Below are 12,776 nucleotides of genomic sequence, written 5' to 3' on the forward strand. Positions count from 1 at the left end.
ATCTAGAAAACGTGATTGAATGCATTTCGTCAGATTTACAAGACAAAGCTACTGAATTCACCACAACACTGGTCAATGAAGCTCTGACATAGTATTTAGATAATCAGAAGAACAAGAATGATGATGATTATAAGAAATGACCAAGGGAGCCATCAATCACCCAGAAATGATGATGACGACGACGACGATGAGGATGATGCTCCAAGGTCAACAACAGGCGGTTCAAAACCAACGAAAGGACCAAGTTTAGACTAGACTAGGGATGGGCAAAAAAAAGATTAAGAGCCACCGACAGGTACGAACTCCCAGCACAACAGGAACCACCTGGCAATCAGCAGTCGATGGGACAACATGCAACTTAGAGTCAGCACAAGGAGACTAAATGCAAGAGCGTTGTTTTAGAATTTGACTCTGAATCCGACCACACCTATTGATTGAATTGCTCACGCTCAACAAGCCCCTGAGGAAGCAAAAACATCTCCATATCCAGAGGGTTTAGATGATGAAATAGTTTACTTGGATCTCAAGAGATTTCAGATGTTATATGTGGAGACGAGACGGATGGTGCTAGACTGGAAATCTCTCAACTATCACAATCAAACAGTCTGCAAACTGCCTCCATATCCGAGTTGTGTACAAGTGCTGGAGAGGATCCCAGAATGGTGTCTAACCACTGATGAAAAAGCAGTAAACCCAACTATAAAGGATTCATCCACTGACGACCTTAAGCCCTAGGTTTACAAGTAGAGTTGTTATTAGGCACAAAATCGACCTACCAGTGTATGAAGGATATCCGTATTCAGATAAAAGAGATGCTCATTCATATGTAGAGTGTAAGGGGTACTAGATCAGAGAGTAAAGGCCTTACTTGAGAATAATGCCACTAGCAGTGGAGGGCCTAAAACACGGATGACATTTAGGGAGCAAGAACTCCATCTCAAGAATTTATTTCATACAATTTGGATCACTAGAAGGATGATGCAGCAAGAAAATCAAATGGTGATGAATTTTCTGAAGTTTGTTCCCGATTCCCTAGTGCTGCTGTATACCATTCCAACAAAGAAAGCAGAGCTTCTTCACTTGTTTCCAACGCTCTATCTTCCACACACTAAACCAACAGATCAGCAATGCTACATTAAGATAGTGGATGGGCTCGGAGAATAATATGAGGAAGCTACTACTGAATGGATGGCCTAGAACCAAGTTTTGCAAGAGGCTCTAAAGAAGAATTATATGAATGAGCTAATTGAAGACCTTCAAAAATTTTAGTTATGGACGGATCAGTGGAAGGTACATTTGAGACGCCTCATCAAAATCACGAATCAACTCCTTCAACTGACAATAGAAGATTCAAAGATACCTGAGAAAGACCTAGCTAACAAAGCATCCTCTAAACCGCAGTTCAGAGAGATAGTTGAAATATTGTTTGAAGCCCGCATTAAGTGCAATCAGCCATTGCCTCAAGGGTGAATGCATATTGCATCGTATTGCCATAAGCTGGCTAGGGCCAGGCTTAGTCGGGGCAAGGCACAGTGTATGACCCCAATACCAAAACTTGGAATTCACTGACACCATGCGAAGCCGAGATGAAGATGGCCAAGAAAGACCAGTTCAACTACAGCAAGAAGCCATATACAAGTTAATTCAGAAGGATAACGCTAGATCAAATGTTCCAGAGTCTTCCAAGGCACCGTACAAAACCTTTAAAAAGAAGGCACCGTATAAAAAGACGGTCCGTTGGATGAAAACTGTGGCTAAAACCAGAGGGCTTTTGGAAATTTTGGTACATACCAAAATTCAAGAAAGGGGAGGAGAAATGTAGACGGTGGGAATAGCCCTTAGCAAGAAGTTGACAGAGGGATGATTGGAGGCTTCAAAAAGCAGTAAACCAGGGACAGTTACCATGGTAACTGATATAGTACGCAACCATGCAGACTCCAGTCGGGAAGATTATAAATAGGGCCCATTACTTCATTTTGGGATCCCTTATGTTATGTATCCTAGATCGAATCCCTTAGTCCCTAACCCCAAGTCTAATACTTTTGTATCTTGAACCACTGGCTATTGTACTTTGTAACTCTCATTAAGCTGGAAAAACTCATTCATCAATGACTCCAGTTGTAATGGAAATGGCCTATGAACTTTGAGAGTAGCGAAATTAGGAAATTAGCTGAAGCATTTTTGAGAGATTACTTTGTGAGCATAGCAGGTGAACTTAATTGATGGTAGCAACATAAACATGGTACTTAGTTAACTTGGCATGAACAATGCTTTTGCAAGAGATAGATTTTAGAGAACATGACAATAGTTGAGGACCGGATTCATATAGAGCCGGTCCCCCCTCCAATAGGCATTTGTATTATAGTTTCTCCCATCAAGAGAGACTTGGTACAATACAATCTTTGTGTTCCTTGTGACCTATGTGATGCAATGAAGATGGAAAGCTTCATGCATCACAAGCATAACATAAACTTGTAGAGCATTAACTATCCCAAGCCTTAGTCCCAAGGCCTCAAAAACCTTCGAAAGTGGAGAGAGCTAGCATGGAATGAGGGTAGGGAAGAGGAGGAAGAAACATTCCATAGGAGAAAGAAATAGTTCCTCACTTATCATTACTCTTCTTGCTAGCATACATAATAGCATAGTAGTGGAGATGGAGAAGATGGAAAGCTTAAGCATTGAAGCATGACTCTTGGTTGGATTTGCATTCCATAGCCAAGAGTGTTGATGTAGGCTCTCACTTATCACAAACTTGGAGAAGGTGGTGTTCCTCAACTTTCACCAAGTGAGAATGCCCCTCCAAATGAGTGTGTGTGTGGAGTATATCCCCCTAGCACCCCCCCTCCTTGCTTTGGGTGAGTGGTAGCTATTCCACATGCTTCAATCTCATTGGACCCCTCTCCCCCTAGCCAATCACATGTAGCATGCAGTCAAGTACATGGGTAGTCTTTTGACAAGTGTCCTCCTTACCCCTTAGAGAGAGAGAGAGAGCTTGAAAATATCTAAATATTTGTTGGATGGAAGTAGAAGCTCATTGGACCCCTCTTTAGCCCGACCAATAGCATTCAAGCACCCCATGTGGTTAAGCTTAGTGAGAGTCTGACATGTGTCCTATGTGCCCTTTTAGAAAAGGGGTGCCCCTTGGGTGAGTGGAAGGTTAGGTCAAAGATTCCTCTAACTTTGGGACTTTTATGCATAGGAAGCTTCTCAAGCAACTTCTTCATTAAGTGTGTAGGGTCTCTTTTTGACTCAAGCATCTTACCCCCCATGCATAGGAAGCTTCTCAAACAACTTCCTCATTAAGTATGACAAGTATCTCAAGTACCTTAGTCATCAAGCATGACAAGCACTTTAGGTGGAGTTCCCACCTCAAGCTAAGCCCTAGCTTGCGTAAGGTCAAAGGCAAGTTTAGGTCGAGTTCGCACCTCAAGCACAACCCTAGCTTGCTTAAGGTCAAAGACAAGTTTAGATTGGTTTCCCAGCTCAAGCTCAGCCCTAGCTTGTTTAAGGTCAAATGACTTTTAACACTAATCATTAGAAGTCTTTAATGAAGCTAACCCTAAGGTATTTTAAGCTCCACTAGTGAACCTTGCTCTTTGACAGACCATCTCTCATTTGGGCCCCTTTACCATTGGCCTAGTGTTGAGATAGATCCATAAGCACGTGTCTATATTCTAACCCTTGTTCTCGTTTATTATCCCACATTAAATGATTAGTTTAATATGAGAAAATCATTTGGGTTGATTAGATATTAGATATTTAATAACACCAGTTGTACACACTTTTTGAATAATACAATTCCAATTTCAATTCTCTTTTCAATGTTAATCTCTTTCCAGTACCAGTGTTTTCTTTCAATTGTACTTAAGTCTGATCTGATTCTCTGATCTGATATGAACTAATTCTAACTGCCAGCCTGAAAGTGCTGTCTGAATGTGTTCAGCTGATTCTAATCTTTATGTTGTGATCTTTAAGCATTGGGATAAGTTTTAATTGCTTGTACTGAACTCACCTCTAGTAGAATTGGTCATTCAAGGGGCTAAGCATGGCTTTTCTCATGGTTGATGTGTATCAGACGAACGTCTCTATCTGTACTTCACTCATTCCTTTCCCTCATTTCCCTTTAACATGGAATCATACAATCAACTCTAATCAAGTCATAATTAATGTTAATTATGTTTCATATGACACTAAGGACACTTCTATCACATCACTACTTTCTCACATTTTGGGATGGGCAGGTGTCTTCTTGCACACCAGCGACGAGACTGGTTTAAACTCTAGGTTGGTAATGAGACACATTCATATATTTGGACACTCTAACCAACCGACATTCAAGAATCATTGTCAAGGCTGCATGATTTGAAGTATTATGTGTCCACAAAGTTCACAAAGTTGGCTCCTAAGGTGACAAACCCTTGGACTTTTCTTGATCTCTACCTAATTTGTGCTTTGAAAAAAAGGATACTATTTTTTGCAGGTAATCTGCAATTTTGACCACCCTAAGAATTGTTTAGCGTACTTTTGTGCTATAATTTTTTAGGACGAGTTTCAAACATGTTACAACTCGTATAAAGGATAAAGAATGTTCATGCTATGAGTTATGGTACAAATTTAACAAATTTAATTGCCAATTCTAATATTTAAAGTTACACTTGAAGGAATTCTTGAATCAAATTAAACATACTCTAAATGCACATTTATTTGTGCTTAGGAATTTGGAGTCACAATACCATTCTTCCCCAATTCTTAGGACATGTCATATCCCATACAACGAACATACAAGTTGTACCAAAATCAAGATGATACTTGCATTTCAATGTTGTCAAGCATGCTAGAACTATAGCTTTATCAGAATAGGCATGCTGAATTTTGATTTGGATTCATGTAACAAGTTCTCAAGGATTGTAGAGCTCAACACACTGAGTGCTCCCCTTGGGTTTGTACAAAAAAGAAAAACAAATGACATTCGTCGTCCTAATGGGATTTAATAACGGAAAGCTGCTAGAAGAACACAATTTGGCAACTTGCTAACTAGCAAGAAATTCCATGGTAGCTTTATTTTATAACGAAGTTTGATTTGTCTGATAAGTGGAGGTTGTGCCATTATTTGGGGTTGCAATGGCAAGAATGTGTGTGTGTGTGTGTGTGTGTGTGTGTGTGTGTGTGTGTGTGTGAGAGAGAGAGAGAGAGAGAGAGAGAGACCTTTCTTCAGCTATAGTCACTGTCTTCGGTCTAAATCAGCGACATCTAGCTTGGCACTAAGCACCTCCTCAGTACTCTTCCGATATGCCATCATGATGTATAGCTAGTACTCACACAATGCTACTCCAGGTAGCAGTTCTACTGGGAGATGGGCCATTGGACATCCCCATTGGCCTCTTGTACACTGTATACAGCTCCTTTTTGCCCAAGAGAGAGAGAGAGAGAGAGAGAAAGGCGGCCCGGGGAGGGGGGGATTTTGGATGGAACAAGGGTCGATGGCAGCCAAGTACTGCGATTATGGATGCAACAATGGTCGATAACTGAGTATTGCAATCTTGAAATGGAACAAGGGTCAATGGCAACACGTGGTTATCACCTGATCCCTTACAAGAATCATTAATCTGTAGTACTGTTTAACACACATGATCCCAAGCAACATGCTTTTACAAAAGATTTTCCTGTCAACATTATAGAGAGCCAGGCATCATCAAACTTTCCACATGCATTCACAACTCTCAATGGCCTGTTTCAAAATTACTCTTCCCTATGGAGAATATGAGGCCATAGAGCTCAAGGTGAAAGATCTCGAAGAGACTGTTTGCAGAAATCAACGGTGCATAATTTACACACACAAACCTCTCCAAATGGGAAGAGCACAAGTCTTATCCATTTCATGAGATCTCCATAAGGCATGCTTCTCTCACCCATCTTCCATGGAATAACGACGTTACCTTCTGACAATTTCCAGAACCTTCACCATTTCTTACCATACTTAAAGCTTCACACTCCCACAAGGTCTATTCATCGCTGAACCCATGTACCGGCTACAAAGCAAACATGACTACTTCCATATTATGGTGTGTCACTTTAATGCGCAAAATGACATCATTAAAAGACATTGATTGGCCCTCTTCCTGTGTATGTACCAGATTAATAATGCTTACAGAAATTTGGCCCACTGCATTAATGAAAGCCATGTATCCTTACCAGCTGTAGCTATTGCCATGCAGAAGCTGCCACCAACGATCTATTTTTCCACCCAAGTAGTAGGACCAGCCCATCTTCCTTTAGCTTGTAACACTCATTGTAAGACTCTAGCAAAGACTTGATAGTGTTATTCACATACAAGCTCAAAGGGCGAGCCTTGAAACCCGCCATCAGCATGCGTGATCTCCATTTACCTGCAACCTCATAGCGTTCAACCCTTTGCGCCCCTTCACAAGCAATAACATTGACGATTTCACGCGCAAGGCAGTGTTCCTCCACATTGACCCTGTCTTGGCTCTCTCTGTGGAGGGCTACATCAATGGAGTCGAAAACGGCAGAATAGTAGTCCAAGGTCTCAATAAACCTTGCCAAGAATGGCGCTGTGTTCGTGTTTGCCTCCTGCTCTACCAAAGTAAGCACCTTCGGATTTAAACTTTTCGCCAGTCTCAGAAGACGATCTCGTGGGTTGTCGAGGCACACACTCTCATCTGGCATGTGGTGAAGTCGAAGAGCAAAATTCATGGCGAGGGTCTCTCCAGGCCTTCTCTCAATCATATGGGCCTCCAAATCGGAGACCTTTGCTGATATCATCGTAAACTCAAAGGAGATGCCAAGGCTACTAGCCAGCTTGGTAAGCCGCCTTCTCACAAAATCCATACCGCCCAACGGATAAGAACGGGCCGTCGAATCATCAATCGTACTGATTCTAATGCGAGGCGCTCCCCCTGGCCTACTTGCCAAAGCTTGAATAAGAGAAATCCATTGCGTTCCTTGATCAATTTGAAAATCAAGGATGTGAACCATAGATTCATCTTTAAATGCCTCTGCAATGGCCCCATTTGCAGCCATGTATGCAAACTTTATGTAAGGACAGATCTCATAGAGCTTCTGCATCATTGAGAGGACCTCCACCGAAGGCATTTCCCGACATTTAAGCTCCTTGTAAATGGCCAAGCCAGATGCACGGAGCCTCGCTACAAGCCCCTCGGACATGTAGGCACCAAGCCTTTCAAGGGGTTCTCCATAGACAGACACAATCTTCTTAAGCTCTTTGATTGCTATCTCTGCGACATGAATTCTCTCTTCAGATATTGCCTCCGCACAATGAACTAGCAGGCGTTGTACATAATAACCTTTTAGGGAGCACCTTGATGAATCAGAAGAGCCATCTCTCTTTTCAACCATCTCATCTGAGACAGCTAGCTTCTGTGTACCAGAACCAGTATGAAGGAAGCTATCAAAGTGCTCTCCCCATGTGCCAGCATTCTGGTTCGCAAGCTCGGCCATATCCACATCCACATCATCTGGACCCAACAACACACTCTCCAACTCATGCAACTGTTTGTGAATCATGGCCTTTCTATCCATATCAGCAACGTCGTTCACCGACACGAAAGGAGGCCCTGTATTGTCATGTGAGCGAGATGTTGCAAGCATAAGATCCGAAACCCCACCCAACATGGATGTGGGTCTTTGAGGTGCACGGACTTCGATGCTGTCATCATGAGAGCAACTAGAGCCTTCATCCCTACACACATCACTATCATGATGGTTGCCACAACCCACATAACTTAGGAGCTCTGAGCTTGTTGAAGATTGTGGGGGGGAGAGTGGAGAAATAGGAGAATTGTCCGGCCTCACATTTCCCTGCTCATAATCTGCATGGCGTTTGCGCCCCTTCAGCACGTGTCCATTTAATGATGCTTGAGCATCTTGCCTGTTTGATGATGCTTGAGCATCCTGTCTAGCTGAATGTGATGGGTCGAAAATCCCTCTTGATACATCAGGAATGCTATCTCCGTAGGTATAGCCCATACTCATTCAAGAGCTCTTGAAGGTCTCTTGGTCCAACGAGCTATGCCGGCGAAGAAGCCATGAAAGCAGCAGGCAGATCAAGAACGAAAAGTGAGAAATTTGGGCGCGCCTCTCTCTCTCTCTCTCTCTCTAGCTGATCTTCAGCGCCTTGATTTCTGGGATTGTGAAAGAGTGCCGCCTTGCCAGGCCATCTATAAGGCAGGGTGAGAGAGTGACGAGGCTGGGCGGCGCCATGGTGATGAAGAGCATGTGGAAAGGGAAAGGAAAGTGCACAACCGAGAGTGATGACGCAATCTGCATTCCACATACACGCACACACAATATTGAGCCATTGGCCACACCTCAGCACTATCTCACACACACAAACGTGCGCGCGCCCACACGCACACAGTGACAACGGTACACGCACTCGTGCGCGCCGCCGGATACAAACATAGAATGTAAATCACAGACAAAAGTTCACAACACATGACAAGCGCAGCGCACGCACGCACCGGCACTGAACAGCTCTACGTTGGGCTTGAGCCTTGTGCTGCTGCTGGGCGTCAAAATTGACGCATACTTTGCTCGCACAGTTCCGACCAAGTCGTTTTCATAGCTTCAAGTTCTGTGTGCCGGTGTGTCATCACCCACAGACAACCTTTCCATGCTCTTTGACCCTCAAGGTTCGAACCTGGAGCTCGATGGAAGATTATGAGTCACGAATTAGAGGTGTTTCGCACAGGCAGCACTTTTCATTCTGCTCATTTGGGCAGAGTTACAAACCTCCGCTGATCCGCTCGACAGTCTTTGGGAAAATTACCAAAATACCCCTCTAATTTATGGAAATTCCCAAAATACCCCTCAAATTTCAAAAATTCCCAAAGTATCCCCATAATTTGTCATAAATTCCCAAAATGCCCTTCAAATTTTATAAAATTCCCATAATACTCCTGGTTGTGAGAGTAAATTTCTCCAAAAACAAATTCTTTTGTAGCTTTTCATGAGAAGAGCGATTGTCTATCATACAAGAAGCTAAAACTAAAATTTGAGTTGGTTATGTACGCTTTGGAGATGAATTCCTTCATTATTTTTAGACATAAGTGCCTTTTTTTTGCGAGGTAATCTGCAAAAAATTACATGCTAAGCACTCAAAAACGATCTCAATTGTCAAACAAGAATAAAGATTAGAAAATCTTGAAGATCCAACGAAAATAGATACAAGGGTATTTCGGGAATTTTTGAAATTTGAGGGGTATATTGGGAATTTCCACAAATTAGAGGGGTATTTTGGTAATTTTCCCAAAGTCTTTTTTCCTAAGCGGCAGGGCTTCCTCCTTGTACAAATGCAAACCGGAAATGCTAGTAGAAATGTCCAAATTTGCATGATTTTTCAACTATTTCCTAGTATATTTTATCGGTTTTTTTCCCTTTACCAACCGGATAATCTTGATTTTCAACCGCGGCTCAAGGCTATAAGCTGAGGCACACCTTTCCTGAACATTGGAAAGCATCCTTACGGCCACTCTTGGCCGTTGAATCTCCTCGAAAAACTAGTGGGTCTGGGTAAACCATTTACCCCTAGTTTACTCTCATTTTACGCCTTGTTTATCCATGGGATCCGACAGTTGAGAGCACCCACTATCCTCGACGTCTAATCTCAGTCATGGCTCCCCTTGTGTAAACTAGAGATGTGGATGGATACCTAGGCACCCCATCCAGTTTTCATTATTAGGTTTGTTTGGGAAATTTTATCTCATTCCATTTTTCTTGAGTATGCTTTCATTCATACCACCCATTCAGAAGTAGCACTAGTCGCTAGGTGCCTCTGGATGGAGTCCAGAGCATGGCTTAAACTCCATGCTAGGGTGGGCATTGAGAACTCCTCCCCTATGCAAACGCTTCCACAAGTGACGACGTCTCCCAAACACCAAGTAGAACTTGTCACTCTACTTTGGAAGTATGATATAGACTAAAGAGCAGACATGCTTGTGGCAGCTACATCTCCCAAGCACCAAATGGATTATTCATCCATCTTGGAAGATGTCGAAGGGTAAAAAGGGATCCTCTACCCGCAAAGTTACATGAACTAATGACTAGGCTTTATCTTCTCTAGCTCATAGTCGAGGACGACTATGATTTCAAGAGAGAGGTAATGTCATAAAATATAATATCTAACTTTACCAAATGATTTTCTCATATTAAACCGATCATTTAATGTGGGAGAATAGACGAAAATAAGAGTTAGAATAGAGACATGTGCTTCTAGACCTATCTCAACACGGGACCAAGAGGAGATATGTTTACATTTCAATAGGGGTCCAAAAGGAGATGGTCTATCAAAGAGAAATATGCATCTAATGGAGCTTAAAAGACCTTATGGATAGCTTCATTAAAGACCTCCAATGGTTAGTGTTAAAAGTCTTTGACCTTAGGAAAGCTAAGGTTGAGCTTGAGGTGGAAACCCAACCTAAACTTACCTTTGACCTTATGCAAGCTAGGGTTGAGCTTGAGGTGGGAGCCTGACCTAAACTTGCCTCTGACCTTAGGCAAGCTAGGACTGAGCTTGAGCTGGGAACTCCACCTAGGGTGCTTGTCATGCTTGATGACTAAGGTACTTGAGGTACTTGTCATACTTAATGAGGAAGGTGCTTAAGAAGCTTCCTATGCATAGGGGGTAAGGTGCTTGAGTCAAAAAGAGACCCTACAAACTTAATGAGGAAGTTGCTTGAGAAGCTTCCTATGCATGGGGGGTAAGGTTCTTGAGTCAAAAAGAGACCCTACAAACTTAATGAGGAAGTTGCTTGAGAAGCTTCCTATGCATGAAAGTCCCAAACTTAGGGGAATCTTTGACCTAACCTTCCACACACCCAAAGGGCACCCCTTTTTTAAAAGGGCATGTGGGACACATGTAAGACTCTTACTAAACTTAACCACATGGTGTGCTTGAATGCTATTGGTTGGGCTAAAGAGGGTTCCAATGAGCTTCTAGTTCCATCCAACAAATATCTAGATATTTTCAAGCTCTCTCTCTCTCTCTCTCTGTCTCTCTCTCTCTCTCTCTCTCTCTCTCTCTCTCTCTCTCTCTCTCTAAGGGGTAAGGAGGACACTTGTCAAAAGACTACCCATGTACTTGACTGCATGGTGCATGTGATTGGCTAGGGGGAGAGGGGTCCAATGAGCTTGCAATATGTGGAAAAGTTGCAACTTGCCCCAAGAAAGCAAGGGGGGTGCTAGGGGGATATACACCACACACACACTCATTTTGTGGACCATTCTCACTTGGTGAAAGTTGAGAAACACCACCTCCTTCTCCAAGCTTGTGAGAAGTGAGAGCCTATATGAACACTCTTGGCTATGGAGTGCAAATCCAACCAAGAGACATGCTTCAATGGTTAAGCTTACCATCTTCTCCACCTTCAATACTATGCTATTATGTATGCTAGCAAGAAGAGTGATGATAAGTGAGGAACTATTTCTTTCTCCTATGGAATATTTCTTCTTCCTCTTCCCTACCCTCATTCCCCGCTAGCTCTCTCCACCTTCAAAGGTGTTTGAGGCCTTGGGACTGAGGCTTGGGTTTTCTACAAGTTTATGTTATGCTTGTGATGCATGAAGCTTTCCATCTTCATTGCATCACGTAGGTCACAAGGAACACAGAGATTTTACTGTACCAAGTCTCTCTTGATGGGCGAAATTATAATACAAATGCCTATTGGAGGGAGGCCCGGCTCCATATGAATCCGGTCCTCAACTATTTTCATGTTCTCTAAACTCTCTCTCTTTCAAAAGTATTGTTCATGTCAAGTTAGCTAAGTATCATGTTTATGTTGCTACCATCAATTAAGTTCACCCGCTATGCTCACAAGTAATCTCTCAAAAGTGCTTCACCTAATTTCCTAATTCCGCTACTCTCAAAGTTCATAGGCCATTTCCATTACACATGATCAGTCCACAAAGGGGAGTAATCCCAAAGCTTTGAGGAAAGCTTTGGGATTACTCCCCTTTGAAGCTTTGCGGAAAGCTTCGAATTTCTCACGAACAATGCCATTGTGAAAAGATCTGCAAGGTTGTCCTGTGTTGGCACATAAGCCAAGCTGATCTCTCCTGCTAAGAGCCTCTCCTTGACATAGTGGTAATGCACCTCAATGTGCTTTGTGCGAGCATGAAAAAATGGGTTCCTCACAACTGCCAATGTGCTCTGACTATCAGTGTAGATAGTGTTGGTAGTGTCATATCCAACACCCAAATCAGCCATAAGGCGTCTGAGCCATACACACTCAATTGTAGTTGTGAAGACTGCCCTGTACTCAGCCTCACAACTAGAAGTGGTCACAGTAGGTTGCTTCTTGCTCAACCATGATATACATAAACTGCCAAGCATGAAACAAAAACCACTTGTAGACACTCACATGCCAAAACAACCAGCCCAATCTGAGTCCGAAAAAACATGTAAGTTTGGCAGCAATGATCTCCCCTTGGGATAAAACAAGCCAAGATGTAAAGTGCCACTCAAGTAGCGGAAAATCCTCTTGATGGCCTTCCAATGCTTGAACCCTGGGTTATGCATGAATCTGCTGATGTGTGAGACTGCAAATTGAATATCCAGCCTCTGTTGTATACATAAATGAGGCATCCAATGGCAGTGTGATAAAGAGTGACATTTGCAGGATCACTAGAATCATGAAGACTCAATTTTAAACCTGTTTCCATGGGAGTGGCAATAGTTTTCAATCCTCAAGTCCAAACTTATGTAGCGATGTCTCTATGTAACTTTTTGGTCACAAGGT

The 12,776-nt window shown here is 42.7% G+C and overlaps 1 pseudogene; it reads right to left on the minus strand.

The window, feature by feature from the left end:
- Nucleotides 1-4,862: 4,862 nt before the first annotated feature.
- Nucleotides 4,863-8,523, minus strand: LOC147433762 (scarecrow-like protein 21 pseudogene; annotated as a pseudogene).
- Between the last annotated feature and the right edge of the window lie 4,253 nt (nt 8,524-12,776).

Source organism: Adiantum capillus-veneris, chromosome 19, assembly GCF_014529385.1.
Source record: "Adiantum capillus-veneris isolate H3 chromosome 19, ASM1452938v2, whole genome shotgun sequence".
NCBI classification, from domain to species: domain Eukaryota; kingdom Viridiplantae; phylum Streptophyta; class Polypodiopsida; order Polypodiales; family Pteridaceae; genus Adiantum; species Adiantum capillus-veneris.